The following is a 14795-nucleotide window of genomic DNA, read 5'->3' on the forward strand; positions in this document are numbered from 1 at the left end:
GCATAACTTACAGACAATAATAATGTGAACTGAATGAAATATAAAATTCAAAGGTGGTCTACCGAAACTGAGGCAATAGAATGCATTACAAAATACCCGTAATTGTACAAATATGTATAATAATAGAAAATTATGACAGTAGTAAGCATTATTATAATTAATTTGTGTATTCATTTAAATGAAGAAAAATTTTATAAGCTGCCTTCCTTATTGTTATGTTGGATTTTGTTCTTAGCACTTGAATCGTCATTCAATGGATACAAATGTTGGAGATTTGATGGTTGAGGCGCATTTTTGGTGGAATTGAAAATTGCTTGATTTGCCTGTGCCTAAGTCTTAGTCTGTAGCTAAGTCTTGACCTGTGGCTAGGTCTCTTCCAAAAAAAAGACACTGACATGCCATTAACTCAGTGTTGTACAAACTGTGTGCCGCCTGATTATTGCCAAAAAAAATATGCAAATTCCAAAATTCAATTTCATGTATTTTGTGAAAATTAAACATTTTTTAAGGATTCGAACCTTTATCTATGTCAACTTCTATTAACTAAATTAGCATTAGCATTAAACCAACATTTATTATTTAATTTCTGATATACAAATGGCAAAATGTCTTACTTATATAACATAACACATCGTATTCGCTAAGGCACCATTAACGTTAACATATAAAATTGCCATAATGGCACCTAGACGGCTGATTTTGGCCCATTTTTATTGTGAAAAATAAGGTTCGTCGCATTGTGGTGCTTGGGATAAATATTATCGGACCAATTTCTATGGTGGTACTATGCATATGGTACGGCACGATACCGATAGATACACCACTAGTACTGTACAATGGTACACCTGGTATGACAAACTATTGGTACACCTGATATGTATTGTACCAATAGTACACTGGTGATGTAGCAATGAATCACTGGCGGTACAGTATAGTGACACAATGGTACGGTACATGTTTATCATTTTGAAATACCATAGTACAAAACTGTGAAGTACCAATATCATACCGTTCCATACCACCACCAGAGAAATACGCCCTAGTATTAGTAGCATCAACAATGTCTCATCAAGTCAACTCAAATTCCAAATATTTGATGACATCCAAATATTTAATACTGCTTAAAAAAATATCAATCCATAATTTTTCGTCATATTCATATTCAGTCATATCAAATATCTGAAAACAACATGATAATCATCACCTGCTAAAAATGACTTCTATTTTGCAACTTCTATTCCAAAAATATTATATAGTATGTCCAGAAAACTCTAAAAAAGACACCCAAAATGACCAATTCCTTCAACATTCCCTTTTTTACTTCAAACAATAAATTGAGGTTAAAAAAAGGATAGAAGCTCAGTATTAATGCTCATTGTTTGTTTTCATGCCCACTGTTAGAGTGAAAAATTGGACCACATTAAGTACAACAAATAGATAAAAAAAAAGAAATAAATGTTGAGAAATTGATTTTGGTAGCCAAAAAGAAGGATTAGATGCTTTCGTTTCGGTTAATATATCTTATATATATGTTGGATAGATGATAAAAAATTTCACCCAATTAATCACAATCAGGCCATCTCACCTATAAGCCTATACACATGAAATTAAGTAAACAAAAGAAAGAAATAGGAACAAAATCGCTTGATTAATATTGATGTGTGATTTTTTTTGGGTTTTTGGTCTTCTTCTCCTTTACGTCTAATCATTTGACTGTTCTGAGTAGACTTTGGTAGATGGATGGATGAGGAAAAAAAGTAGAACACTAGGACTCAGCATGATAAGTTAGACTTCAGCTGCTTTGGTAGTCATCAAAATCATATTACGTGTCGTACATACATCCATACATTTATTCTCTTTTTTTGCATTTTCATTTCTTTTTTTGGTTAAGTAAAAACAAATATAATAATAATAATATGATTCAGGGGCACAGAGAGCGCGATGGAAATCACAGCACGCGTTAATTTTTTTTTTTTTCCCGAAACGACTTCTGGGACTGTTAGAGATTTAGCATTAAAGAGAGAATGAGAGTTTATTGGGTTGGCGCGCTTTTAAAAACTAATAATAATAATAATATTTATTTTTTTGGTTAATTGCTTGCCTATAAAGGCCTTTCCATCAAAAAATAATAATTGCGATATTTCTCGACTTTACGGTTTTTTGTTGCTTATATCCACACCGGAGTCAGTTTGGATTGAGAACTAGAATGGGTGTTTAATGGTATAGTACAGTGTTGCTCAAACTGTGTGCAGTGGCACACTAGATTGGCTATGAATTGTATGACGTGTGCGATTTTGGTCGCGACTCACCACCAAGGGTGGCACAATCAAGTTTTGACAACACTGGTATGGTATACCGCATAGCAAATTCAACCATCGATTAGGATCGCAGAAATATCCAAAGATTTTTAACTTTTCACTATGTAGTGCCTGAAACGTTCTTATTGTTAAAGATTATTAAGATTTGATGCATGAAAAGTTGTTTTTCAATCTGTAAAACATTATTTTTTTGACAGAAAGTTCTCTTGTGAAGTATATAATTTCAACTAAATTCTTTAGAAGTTACCTTTTTTCGGACAACAAGTTGACTCAAGTCAATTTTGATATGCCAAATCTGAGTCGGCTTTGTATTGTGGTTTAAATTGTCATTAAATTCAACAATATTCAAATTAATGCATTAAAGATTGAACTTTCATTAAGTATTTGATCACATAAGAATTTTGAATTAAATTTTTAAGAATTTCAATGATTTCATCTCAATATCAAGGATAACACACCTGATACTGGATTACAATTTCACATTCTCCAAATTCAGCAATATTTACATTCAAACAGAGCTCAAAATTTACTCGAATTTGTTATGAAATTGAGAATCTAGTAAAGTCAACTTTTCCATACAAAATTGAAGAGATTTCGAGCTGTTCATACAAATAAATCACAATTTTCAAAAATATTCAACAATTTCAAATATTTTGAAACTTCAAAAATTATTTTATAAGCTTACTTTGTTTAATTACAATTCAAAAAGTTAACACAAAGTTGATTCATTGACAATTTCTGCAATAATAAAGCTTCAAAAATAATCCGCAAAGAAGAAACACCCGTGGCAGGATTCGAACATGCGATCTTTACTTCGGGAGAGTAACGCGTTAGCCACTACGCCACACGGGCCTTTTGTTTTGGTTTTAAAAAATCTTATATAAACAAACAATTTTTTAAATTCAAATATCAAGTTCTAATCTATAATTAGTAACATTTATTCAACGTATATTCGTGAATGGCAATTATAATTAAACAATTGATACATTTTAATGTAGAATTGTCAATATTTTAAAGATTTTTGAACTCAAATCTTTCAAAATGTGAATTTGTTTATTCTTTTTTACTGCTTAAGAATATAATTTGGCATAATTGTAAGCGTATAGTAAACTTAAAAGCATTAATTGTTATCAAATCGAATTTTTTGTTAATTAATGGAAATAATTCATTAGAACCATACAAATGTCGATGTAAGGTTTTGACTTTACATTTTATTTTGTAAGGTTTTATCAATTCAAATTTTTAAAAGCTGTTATTTTTTATTATGAAGCAAAAATGATTGATTGTGATGAATATTGATTGACTAGACAGGTAAAACAGATCAGATCAGAACAGTCAGTAGTCAAAAGAGCTTCTTGATGATGAAAACAAAAGACGTCATAAATTGCAAGCATTATAAAAGTTCCAGTTCAATCGGTGTGAATAGAATTACCTACGCATCAGCATTATATCACTAAATCTCCATCTATACTATGTGGTAGTTAGTATAAGTAAGAAGCAATAGCATTTGAGCATGATATTTCAGATTATATAGTTGTTGTTGTATGGCTTAATGCAATAATCAAATCAGATTGAATTGATTGGATAAGAAAAATGCGATTATCATCAATTTGAGCATTATTTCTATTTCTTTCTTACTTCCAGCTCATTTTCATATAGGTAAATTACCCTTTGTACCACAATCGAGTCATAATCTCAGCATATAGTTGATTTATCGACAAACATAAAGTACATTAAACTCAATTTCATCAGTATGTACAAAATGTGCACATGTGCATGCCTTTTATTTCGCATATACAAACAAACGGTAATGAATCAATACATATCAACTTCTATAAGGCATTCAAACTATAATACGACAATATAGAGTTAATTTATATAGAGATATGCTGCTTATCAGCATCATAACATCTCTCGTTATGTCTCCTTCGTTCCTTTCAATTGACATTTCTATCTGAAATATATAGACATTTACACAAAAGGCAAAAACATTAACGAATGTTGAGCATAACTCATAACTCATGTCACGAGAAGTAGTAAAAAAATAAGGGAATTTTATTTACATTACACATGACATTCATGAGAGATATCATAACGAAAACACACGGGAGAAAAAAGAGATACAGAAGAACACATCTTGATCAAACGTGAATTGAGCCCTATTGAGTGCGACAAACGGTGGTCTTATCTCAAATGATCAAATTATCTTTCTTGTTTACATTTCGTTATTGTTTCTTTTGTTTGTTGTCTTTTTTTAAAAAACTAATGCTAGAGGAGTCGAGTGTTGAGGATAAATATTAGGATGGATTATGCTTGGTCCAAAGGATGTGAAATTGTCGTGTAATATTTGATATTTTGAATAACGTACTTTTGAAATTCAAATTAAGTCACTTAATAATTCAAATTTTACAATTCCTAAATTTAATTTAAAATAGTTCTGATATCTGGAAGAACGTAATTTCTAAATTCAAATTATGTCACTTAAAAATTCATATTTAAAATTCCGTTAAATTTTATGTCAAAATCCTCAATATCTCGAATAACGTCTTTATAAATTCAAATTATGTCGCAAAAAAATCGAGTTTTTAAATTCCGTTAAATTTTGTATCAAAACTGCTCAGCAATCTCAAACAACGTCCTTTGAAAATTCAAATTGTTTCACCTTAAAATTCAAATTTAAAAATTCCGTTAAATTGTGTAGAAAAATGCTTTGCTTTCTCGAATAACGTCCTTTAAAAATTCAAATTATATCACTTAAAAATTTAAATTCTAAAATTCCGTTAAATTGAAAATTCCAAATTATCTGAATGAATCTTTCAACTTGAAATGATCCAAGCACTCGAGCGCAATATACGTGCTGAAAGTCAAAAGTAATAAGTCAAATGGTTCATTAAAAGGTGCACTTTTTTTTATCCTTCAAAGAATTTTTATATGAAAAGCACCATGGGAACTCAAAACTTTATATTTTTAAAAAAAAAAAAAAAAAAGACTGTAATTTAAGCCTTCATACACATTCAACATGTTAACTAACAAAAGCATGTCATTGAAAACGCCTCACTTTTTTTTAATGCGTTTCATCAAATTGTTCAATTGCAGTAATAATATTCAGCTTTTACAGAGTTTATTACTCATTCACTTACTTTATGTATTAATAATAAGTAGAGTATATTTTTAAAAACAGAATTGCTGTTATGCTTGCCCCTCTCAGCATGCGATTTAAATATACGTTTATTCGTATAAAAAATCAGCAGCAGCAGCATCAAATCGAGAATGGAGGGTAGATCTCTAAGGATGCGGGCTACAACTTTTTTTATAATGTTATTTGCTCAAATAAAAATCCATAAAAAAATATAAAGAAAATTTTTTCATACGGTAGTTCTCAATTTGAGTACTAATAACACCTTGAGATGTTTTCTTCGAGCAGCAAGTCAGGATGATGATGATGATGAGGTTGATGGAATGGTAACAAGCGCCATATGGTACACATCTCTTGTCGGAGTTCTCTACACGTGCCCCGCTAAGATGTAAAAATACTATAAGTATTTAAAATAATATTTAATGTCATAATGTTCATTATTTGATAAGATCACTCTAAAAATCAATGAATATCACCGTCGTCGTCAGATCTCTCTATTTATATGTATATCCATTAAGTAGTTAACAATTCTATTCGAGTATCGCACTTCACATCGTTTTGTTTAGTTTTTTTTTCTTTTAATTGATTCCAAAGAAATAATTATAGCAGCAAGCATAAGAGTAAATGCCATACGTGAACGAGAGATATAGGAAAGAAAATATCATGGACATGGCGATAAGGAACGCTGCGCAAAGTGCCTAAAACGGTAACATTTATGTCACTCGTGCAGTCAATTTAGCTTTTTAACAAGTTCTAATGAGCCAAACATATCAGCGAACTGATGAAGATAATGAGGCTCAACTCTAATATGGAAAATAACTGAACTACTCGATAATGATGATGATAATAATGTCATTAAACTATTATTTATGTTTGATATTAAAAAAATTGCGAGATCTATCCACACGCGGATACTTTTTTGCGTAGCAAATTAAGCTACGAATTGAATTTTTATGAGTTTTCTAGAATTCAACGGTTTTGTAAAATTTGAATTTAACTTTCTAGAATTCAACGGATTTGTAATATTTGAATTGAGTTTTTTAAGCTTCAACGGCTCTGTAAAATTTGAATTGAGTTTTCTAAATTTAAATTTCAACATTTGCGATATATCAATTTGATCCATGGTCTTTCAAAGATTCAACTGGCCCTTTTGTAAAATTCAAAATTCAACGGTTTTGTAAAATTCAAAAAGAGTTTTTATGAACTGAACTGAAATGAACTTTTGCTGATTACTGAACAGTTTAGTTGATAAATTTAGGTAAATATAGAAAATTCTTCATTAATTAACCAGATTCTCGCTGATTTAAGCAGCTTGATCACATCTAAAATCTAGAACAATCATCAAACGACAGTTTTAACCTAAAAAAGTTTATTAGAAGATGAAGATATTTGTAAAATTTTTGTAAATATTAAATTGCCTAGCTAGTCATTTTAAAACAGCGAGCTTAATTTCCACAATTAAATAGACCGAGGCATAAAATTTCTCTTAATTGAATCTAATAGCGAGAAGCAGCAAAAAAAAAAATAAAAATAATTCCTCCTTAAAATAACATAATTACGAGTCTGTTGTAATTCTCACATGGTGAGAGATGTTAATAAGATCATATGTTTGTTGTTGAAATGAAGGCATGAAATTAATGTTGAGACAGCAATGAATTTGTGCCACCCTCTTACAATATACAGCACATGAGAAATAAATATGTTCAAAGACGACAATATTGGATGTATATCAAATGTATAAACAAAACCGAGGGTGGTCCATTGAATCTTAAGTGAATTTTTTTTTACTTCTTTCTACTCTCCTTCTCACTCCTGCATTATGAGTAAAACATACAAGCATTATTCTTCCGACAAGCAAGCAAAATACATAAAAACATGAAATATGTTTCAATACGAAGCAAAATGAGTGAGTGAGACAATAAAGTAGTAAAAGAATGCTGTTTCTCCGGTTACGGAACAGAAAATTTGTGCATTGAAAGATGAAAAGGAAGCAGTAGAAAAATACAAATCATATTAAGGATGATGGTAATAAATATATCTCACATCATTATATCTGTTTTGGCAACTCCAATATATATCTCTTGATTAAATAATAATCCCTAACGTTCACGCTTTACCATACATACATCTATCCATCCATCCATCTATCTATCTACCCATTCATCTTAAAATTGAATTTGAGTTGAGTCGAATAAATTGAGTTGGGGCCTTGCTGTGAATTTCTCTTTACTTCACTGTTGCAAAGAATTAATCCCGCTACTACTTGCCTGCCTGCCTGCCATCACCACTAGTGTACTGCTTTTCATTCGACAATTTAAAAAAGAACCAAAAAAAAACGTGGGAAATTTCACAGAAAATTTTCTTTTGTAGCTTGTATATGGACAGCAAATTGAGCATAAGTGAGGAAAAATTACGGGTTCCATACTTTTTCATTCCATTAGACTTAATGAACAGAGAGATGCTTCCGCATGATCGAAATTTGATTCGAAAAGATTGAAATGGAAATTCATTGTTGCGCAGTTTAGCGGAATTCGTCTTGTAACTGAAATTCTCATGCAAGAACATTATTTTGTGCCTTTTAGCTATCAAAGTGTACAATAATCAGTGATTACTATGACTTATTCTTTCAATTGAAATTCCTTCTTTTAATGCTAGGCCTTGACGGAATCATAAAGGAACTGTTGATTTCTTTTCTTAGCGCACAAACAATGAAAAATGGTAACGATAAAGGCAGTCATTAAATGCTGATTACATTTCCATTTGATGTGGCATTTTCCAGTACGAAACACAATAATTACACACCTCATATTCTTCCCTATTTTGCAGTCATTTAACAATGATTTCACTTTTACCTTTACAAATAGTTTCAAAAAAATCAAAAAGGCAAAGATTTATTTGTACTGGAGCTGGAATTTTGGAACTATGGATAGGGGTGCAATCAGTTTGGGTAAAGGACAATCTCAGTTTATTATTTGCATTGTTTCGGAATTTACGAAGCTTACAGCAAGGTATAATACTGGGATCTGTTGTACTATCCCAAAGTCTTTATTAAATGACTTTATGTATTTGATCATACCAAGGTGCTTAAACACTACAAGCTTATTTAGTTACAAATTCATGAGTTCCGAATGACGGATATCTGTCTGAGTTGAACCGGTAATTACCGAAGTAATTCCATTACCTCGGTGATTTACACTACGACGATCTAATACGGTAAAGATTTTTGAGTTCGAAACTTGAAATTGTTTGTAATTTATCAAACTAGTAATAAACGTTTTTAGAGCTTGGCTTGTATAGAAAAGTTGTAAAAATCCAAAAGTAAGAACTTTCATTAAAACTTTCCTGATATCCGTACCGTCCGTTACCGGTAATTACCGGTAAATATCCGTTACCGTAATCCCAATTACCGGAATTTTCGGACCCCTAGTCATGAGTTCGAAACTTGGAATGTGTACTGAACATCAAGCAAGTGATAAACTGTTTGTAAAAATTGAACTATACTTTGAAACATAACCTTAATTGAACTGGTACTATGGTACTATTACTAACTCTTCAGTGGTATAAAGTCATGAATAGTTGTACTCAAGTGGACACAAACGTGTTTTTCTTTACTCAGTGTACTTAAGCAATAATCATTAATTTCACAATTAAGTTCTCCAGTAAGCGCTCTAGTCAACCACACACCCAATAAGTTTCCAACCTTTCCATCTTCTTGTTTCCGCGATTCATGACTTTTTAGTGTTGCCATAAAATTGTATTCAGCATATAAAAGTTGAGAATTCACAATAACTCATAATACACCTCAATAATAAAACTTTTTGCAGCTCTTAACCCCTCAAAATAATTTGTTTTCGTTGCCTTTTAAATAAAAATCACATGAATATTTTCAAAGAGAGAAGAAAAAAAATGTCTTTTTAAGGAGGCAAGCAATAATGATGTTGGTAATTTGACACCGGATATTACATTTTAAAGAACAATCTTTACTTCACTCTTTTGTCATTTTTAAGAAACTATAGAATTTTTATTTCGAAAAATGAATTTATGACTCTTTATTGCAATTCATTAAATTTATAAATTTATTATAGTGGAAATATTTTTTGACTTGAAAATTTACTTTGAACTCTCTGAATGAACTCTCCTCGGTTACTTTAAATGACAAGGAATTTCTTTATTGTGTTGACTAGTTTGGCAAATTATGCTTGAGGGAAGAAATTAAGGACATTTAAAAATATTTTCAAATCTTTTTAATTTTGAGGAGTTCAAATTTCAAATATTGCTTGCGATTTTGGGAAATTTGTTCTTAGCATGCTATGAGAAAACAAAATTTATGAATTTGATTTGAAATCTTTTCAAAAAAATTTGAAAGTTGTGGAAACGATCAACATCGTTTCGTCTAAAAAAAATACAATGCTACATAATGGATACTAGAGATGGGATTCGAACCCACGTCCTAATATTTTGATCGCATGCTACTACCACTGAGCTATCGAGTGTTTCTGGGATATGTGACAAAGTGTCATATATAAATTATACAATCCCATTACAACAAATGATCTGATCAATATTACCAATCAATAGATAATGTTCCTTGTTTTGACTTTTGGAATAAAATGAGTCTGAAAATTTAATGTCAAACTTTTAAACCGAATATTCAAATTTCTTTTGAAATTGTACCCAATTCTTTCTTAAATTAATCAAATTATTTGTTGTAAATTTTAACGTATTGTGTTTTAAATTTCAAAACCTTACAATTTCCAATGTTTCATAGTTGAAACCCCTTTAATTTCATAATTTTCGCATTTTTTAGAACGATCAAGAAAAATAAACAATTTTCAATTCATCTTATTTAGTTTACAAATAATCGCTTTTGTAGGAGATTTTGAAGAAGAATTTCAAGTTTCACATCTTTTATAATGTGAGTATATAGGATTGCATTTTAGTTTGACACATATTAAAACAATAAATCATCTTTGTCTGGAATTGATGTCATTCAGACACTTATTGGATAAACAAAGCGTCGGATGACCCAATAGCATTGCTGAAAGGGATTTAAAGAACATTTGGCAATTATGGACGAAGATTATGTAACATATGGGAAGGAAATTTTAAAAAACTCGATGTATTTTATTTAAAAATAACCCCTTACCCAAGATTCTTCAAATTATAGCTTAAATCGACAAAAATAACACAGCATTTCCATTAAAAATATTATAATCATTTATCTTAATAGTACCTGCATGAAGCTATAATCAAATTCACCAATTCAACTGCCAAAAACTTATAAAAATATTACTGATGCGATAACAAGGATGCCAACTCTTTAAAGAGTTCTTCAAAAAATATTCGAAAGATTCCTCAAGGCAATTAAATTGAACAAATCATCGAATTTAATTTTTGCATGCATAATTTGATTGAAGCAATTTGTTAAAGAGCTTGAAAATCTCAACGGAATGAATTTATACAGCAGAAATAATGGTTCATGCCTCACACATTAACGTGTTATGCTAATCAAAATAGAAAAAAAAAATCCAATTTATAAATGACAAAATGTTTCGATTTTTACAAAGTACTATTAAAAGCTCTCATCAATGCACACAATAGAGGATCTATTTTTCATCACCAGTGAATTATAAAAGAGCACAAATCAAAAAATCATTTTTTTTTATTTCTTCCAATGACGGCTAACAAAGGAGAAGTTAAGAGTTATTTTATATGTATTTATATTGAAGAGAACTTGAAAAGAGACTTTTGGGAAAGAAAGAGAAAGACAGAAACCCTTTTTGAAGCAACAATAAAACAGATGCGAACAATTGAATTTTTTTGTATGATTGTTGAAAATCCATTATAGATCAATTGAAATGGAATTAAAGAAATTATTACATAAATATCATGGGGTCGGTTGCTAATGATGTCCATATCAAGTGTGAGTTCTCGATCATTAGTGTCTACTTGAAATCGTTCAAAAGTGAAGCGGTCAAAGGGTTTGGAAACTGGATTTTGCAGTGTTTGCTTTAGCAGTCCTAGGTTCGAAACTCAGCATAATCAATCAATATAACTGTGCATACAAAAATGCGTTAAATTTTATGAACAGTCATTAACAAGTCATCAACTGGCTATAATGTATTATTGTCCACTCGGGGTCTATTCGAAAGCACTTGAATACGTTTGTAAGCTACAGGGATGGTTGTAAAATGTGGTTGGCATTTTGGATTCGAACCTCGTCTACAGCTATTCGATGGAGGCTGACTTGGTGGTCCAAAACTGCTCAATGGAGACTGACGTAGTGGTCCATAACTGTCCGATAAAGGCTGACTTAGTGGTCTTCCCTTCCCTTTACTTAGACAATATTCTTCAGTTTGTTAGGTGTTGGACCCCATTTGAGGTTAGGTGTTATGTGCTTAAACCCTGCTGAGTTATACCTTCTGCTCCAGATTTGCATCCGGTGAATTTTGTGAGAAAAAGTCCAGAACAATGTCTCAATACCAAAGGATTTCGTTAAGTAAATAGAGGTAAAGATCCTCTTACACAGGAGTATTCTGGGAGGGATTTTCTCACTACGCCCCTGCTGTCACATTATACACCATTTACACACAACCCCAAAATATGTCTTTCTCTCACTCTTTCATTCCTACTTCATATTCATCTATCTCTAAGGATGATATTTCATTAATAATCGATCGGGCATTTTTGATGTTGTTTAGTAAATGAAAAAAAAAAGTAAGAAATCATCAACATGTACACAATAGATGTGTGTAAGATTCCTTTTAGACATCATATCGCCAAATAATAAAAGTCAAATGGTATTGAATAGAAAGAGAAACAAATGTACAAAAAAAACTTAAAAGTCGATTTCAATGATTGAGGAAAATTATAACAATCAAAATATTTTTTTCTTCTATTTTGGTAGTCAAATCATGCTGTTTTTGAGCGGCAGTTTTGAAACGATAGATCTATAATACAACTCATCGCTTTTTTAATATTCGGACCTTTTGTACCAATAATTTCAAAAAAAGTTATTATTGTTGTAGATAACAATTATTTCATTGTTACACTTAATTGTATTTATGACTCTTCTTCTTCATCATTACCTCTGATTTTTTTTTTATTTTCACGTCTGATTTCGGGAGTCTTTACATGAAGAAAGTATTTCTCAAACGGAATGAATGGGAAGAAGAAACCTCCCAGTACGCAGTTTTTCTTTTAGTGATATATATTAGATTTTTTCTGATTCTGTTCCATTCTGAAATTGGAGTTGCTTTGGAGGTCTTCTCGATTGACGGATTTTTTTTATGATTTGTTGGGATTTTGGTTGTTCTGATAACTTGCGAGGGATCACGGTTGTTTATAGATTAAAGTATGCATCTGCTTTAACTGGGGTTTCCTTAGGGTTAATGCAAAACTCCAGGCCTGCAGTCTTAGACGAACTGTGAGGAGCAGCTAAAAACTCCATGGCTGCACATCTTAAGAACAGGAGATGCAGTAACCTCTAAATTCTCTAAATTTTGATCTATTCAGACATCGAACTCACAGACAATTTATCTATTCAGCTTATTCAGTTCCAGAATTACGCTAGCATGTTTCGCAGCTAATGATTGTTTAATTTGCCAGGGGTACGCCACACTTCTGCATTTAGTAGTGTCTGTACAGTTTATATTGGGATCGGGTATACTCTTTGTTTGAAATTACTGTATGTTGCCCACGTTTCAATTGTATGATTCGAAGATGGACAAGTAAAAAATTTCTTCTGTATAGTTTCGAACCCATGATCACATGTTCTGAAAATGTCAGTATTGTAATATTAGATACCGATGTACCATCGAGTCACTATCCTACTTTTGCAACTAACCTTAGTTAAAAATATAAGTGGCATTACCATGAATGAGCTACAAACTCAGACCGAGCATATTGGGTATGGAAATCTAATAGATCCAGTAGATAACCATTAATTAAAGTCAATCCAATCCAGCAAAAATAAAATAATTCTCATCCAGAATGACTGGCATTGAAGTAATAATAACAGCCCACAATCATCACATTCATACCTCTACCGCTTTACATACAGTAGAATATTGTTGTGTTATTATGTAGGACAAAAACTTTTAAAAAAATAAGATGAAGAGTTTAAGAATCGACACATCAGAGAAATCATTGCGGTCTAAAAGAGTTTTGATCTTGTACCGCCTCAATACTATCTAATATGTGGATATACAATACTTATATTAATTTGCGCTTTCTGATTGTGAATGTAACAATGATGAAAAGACGAAATACTACCCTGGTGAGCTTCCTTTTGTTATTATGATTCCACAACTCCATCTCTCCCATTAGGAATTGAGTGTATTACAATTTCATTTATGCTACCAGAAAGAAGCTGTTTTGGATTCAATGAATGAATGGAAATGAAAATTAGCCAAAATTAAATTTTGTTGTCTGTGCTTTCTTCACGAATTTGCTACCTTATCTTGCACTTATCTTTACATTTTGGTGTCAATTTATTTGTTAATAGACATCGTGGAGACAACGTCATGGATACGTGACTCCTTGATTGAGTAACCATTATTTATCTTTAATTTTGAAAGTTTTTCAATTATTTTTTTCAAATGCAAAAATTAAATTAGCATCAGCAAGAAAGCTCACAAAGCGAAATAAATTGACTGCTGTGAATTATTTTGACAATTCTCCATTTTTTTCCACTGCTTACTGCTGTAAGATTTATTTCGTTATGGATAAAAATGATTTGAGTAATTCATATTTCAATTTAAATCTCTGCGGTATTCGTGATTTGTCAATAGAAGACAAATATTTATGCTAAATTGTCAAAGAAACTCTTTTTGATGATCTCATTCTGCTTGGCTGTTTTGAAATTGTTTGGAAATATAATTTAGTTATGCTTTGAAAATGCTACTTACTTACATTACTTCGTTGGCCTTACTAATCAATTGTGATTCATCATGGTCACCTTTAGATGACGTCTGAAGCTAGATCTATCGCTGTCAACTGCTTGTCAATTAACAATACCAAGTGCGTTGCTGTCTCTATCAACAGTCTCTTTCCAAAAGTTCTTTGAAAATGATTCAATATTCTAAATGAGTTTTACTTATCAAAAAAGCGTCGGAAGCACAAGAAATGATGCTTCTTTGATTCAACTCCATAGTCTCTCTTTGATAACATCTGAAGCTGGCCAGTTTTTCATTGCACTCAAATTCATAACATCAGTACACTGAACGGTCCTCTTGCCGAAATCCATTAAGTAGCCAATGAAGGAAGCATCTATGTCCAAAATAGATAATGTGCATACTTACCTAAATGAGTTATGACGATTAGTCAATCAATATAATTCC

General features: G+C 31.2%; 1 non-coding gene across 1 annotated transcript; it reads right to left on the bottom strand.

The window, feature by feature from the left end:
* Positions 1-3097: 3097 nt before the first annotated feature.
* On the bottom strand, positions 3098-3170 carry TRNAG-CCC (transfer RNA glycine (anticodon CCC)). Its single transcript has one exon. It is a non-coding gene; the product is annotated as a tRNA-Gly (tRNA).
* Between the last annotated feature and the right edge of the window lie 11625 nt (positions 3171-14795).

The sequence above is a fragment of the Chironomus tepperi genome, unplaced genomic scaffold, assembly GCF_022539635.2.
Source record: "Chironomus tepperi strain 1889 unplaced genomic scaffold, CSIRO-AGI_Ctep_v1 contig_217, whole genome shotgun sequence".
In the NCBI taxonomy this organism is placed as follows: Eukaryota; Metazoa; Arthropoda; class Insecta; order Diptera; family Chironomidae; genus Chironomus; species Chironomus tepperi.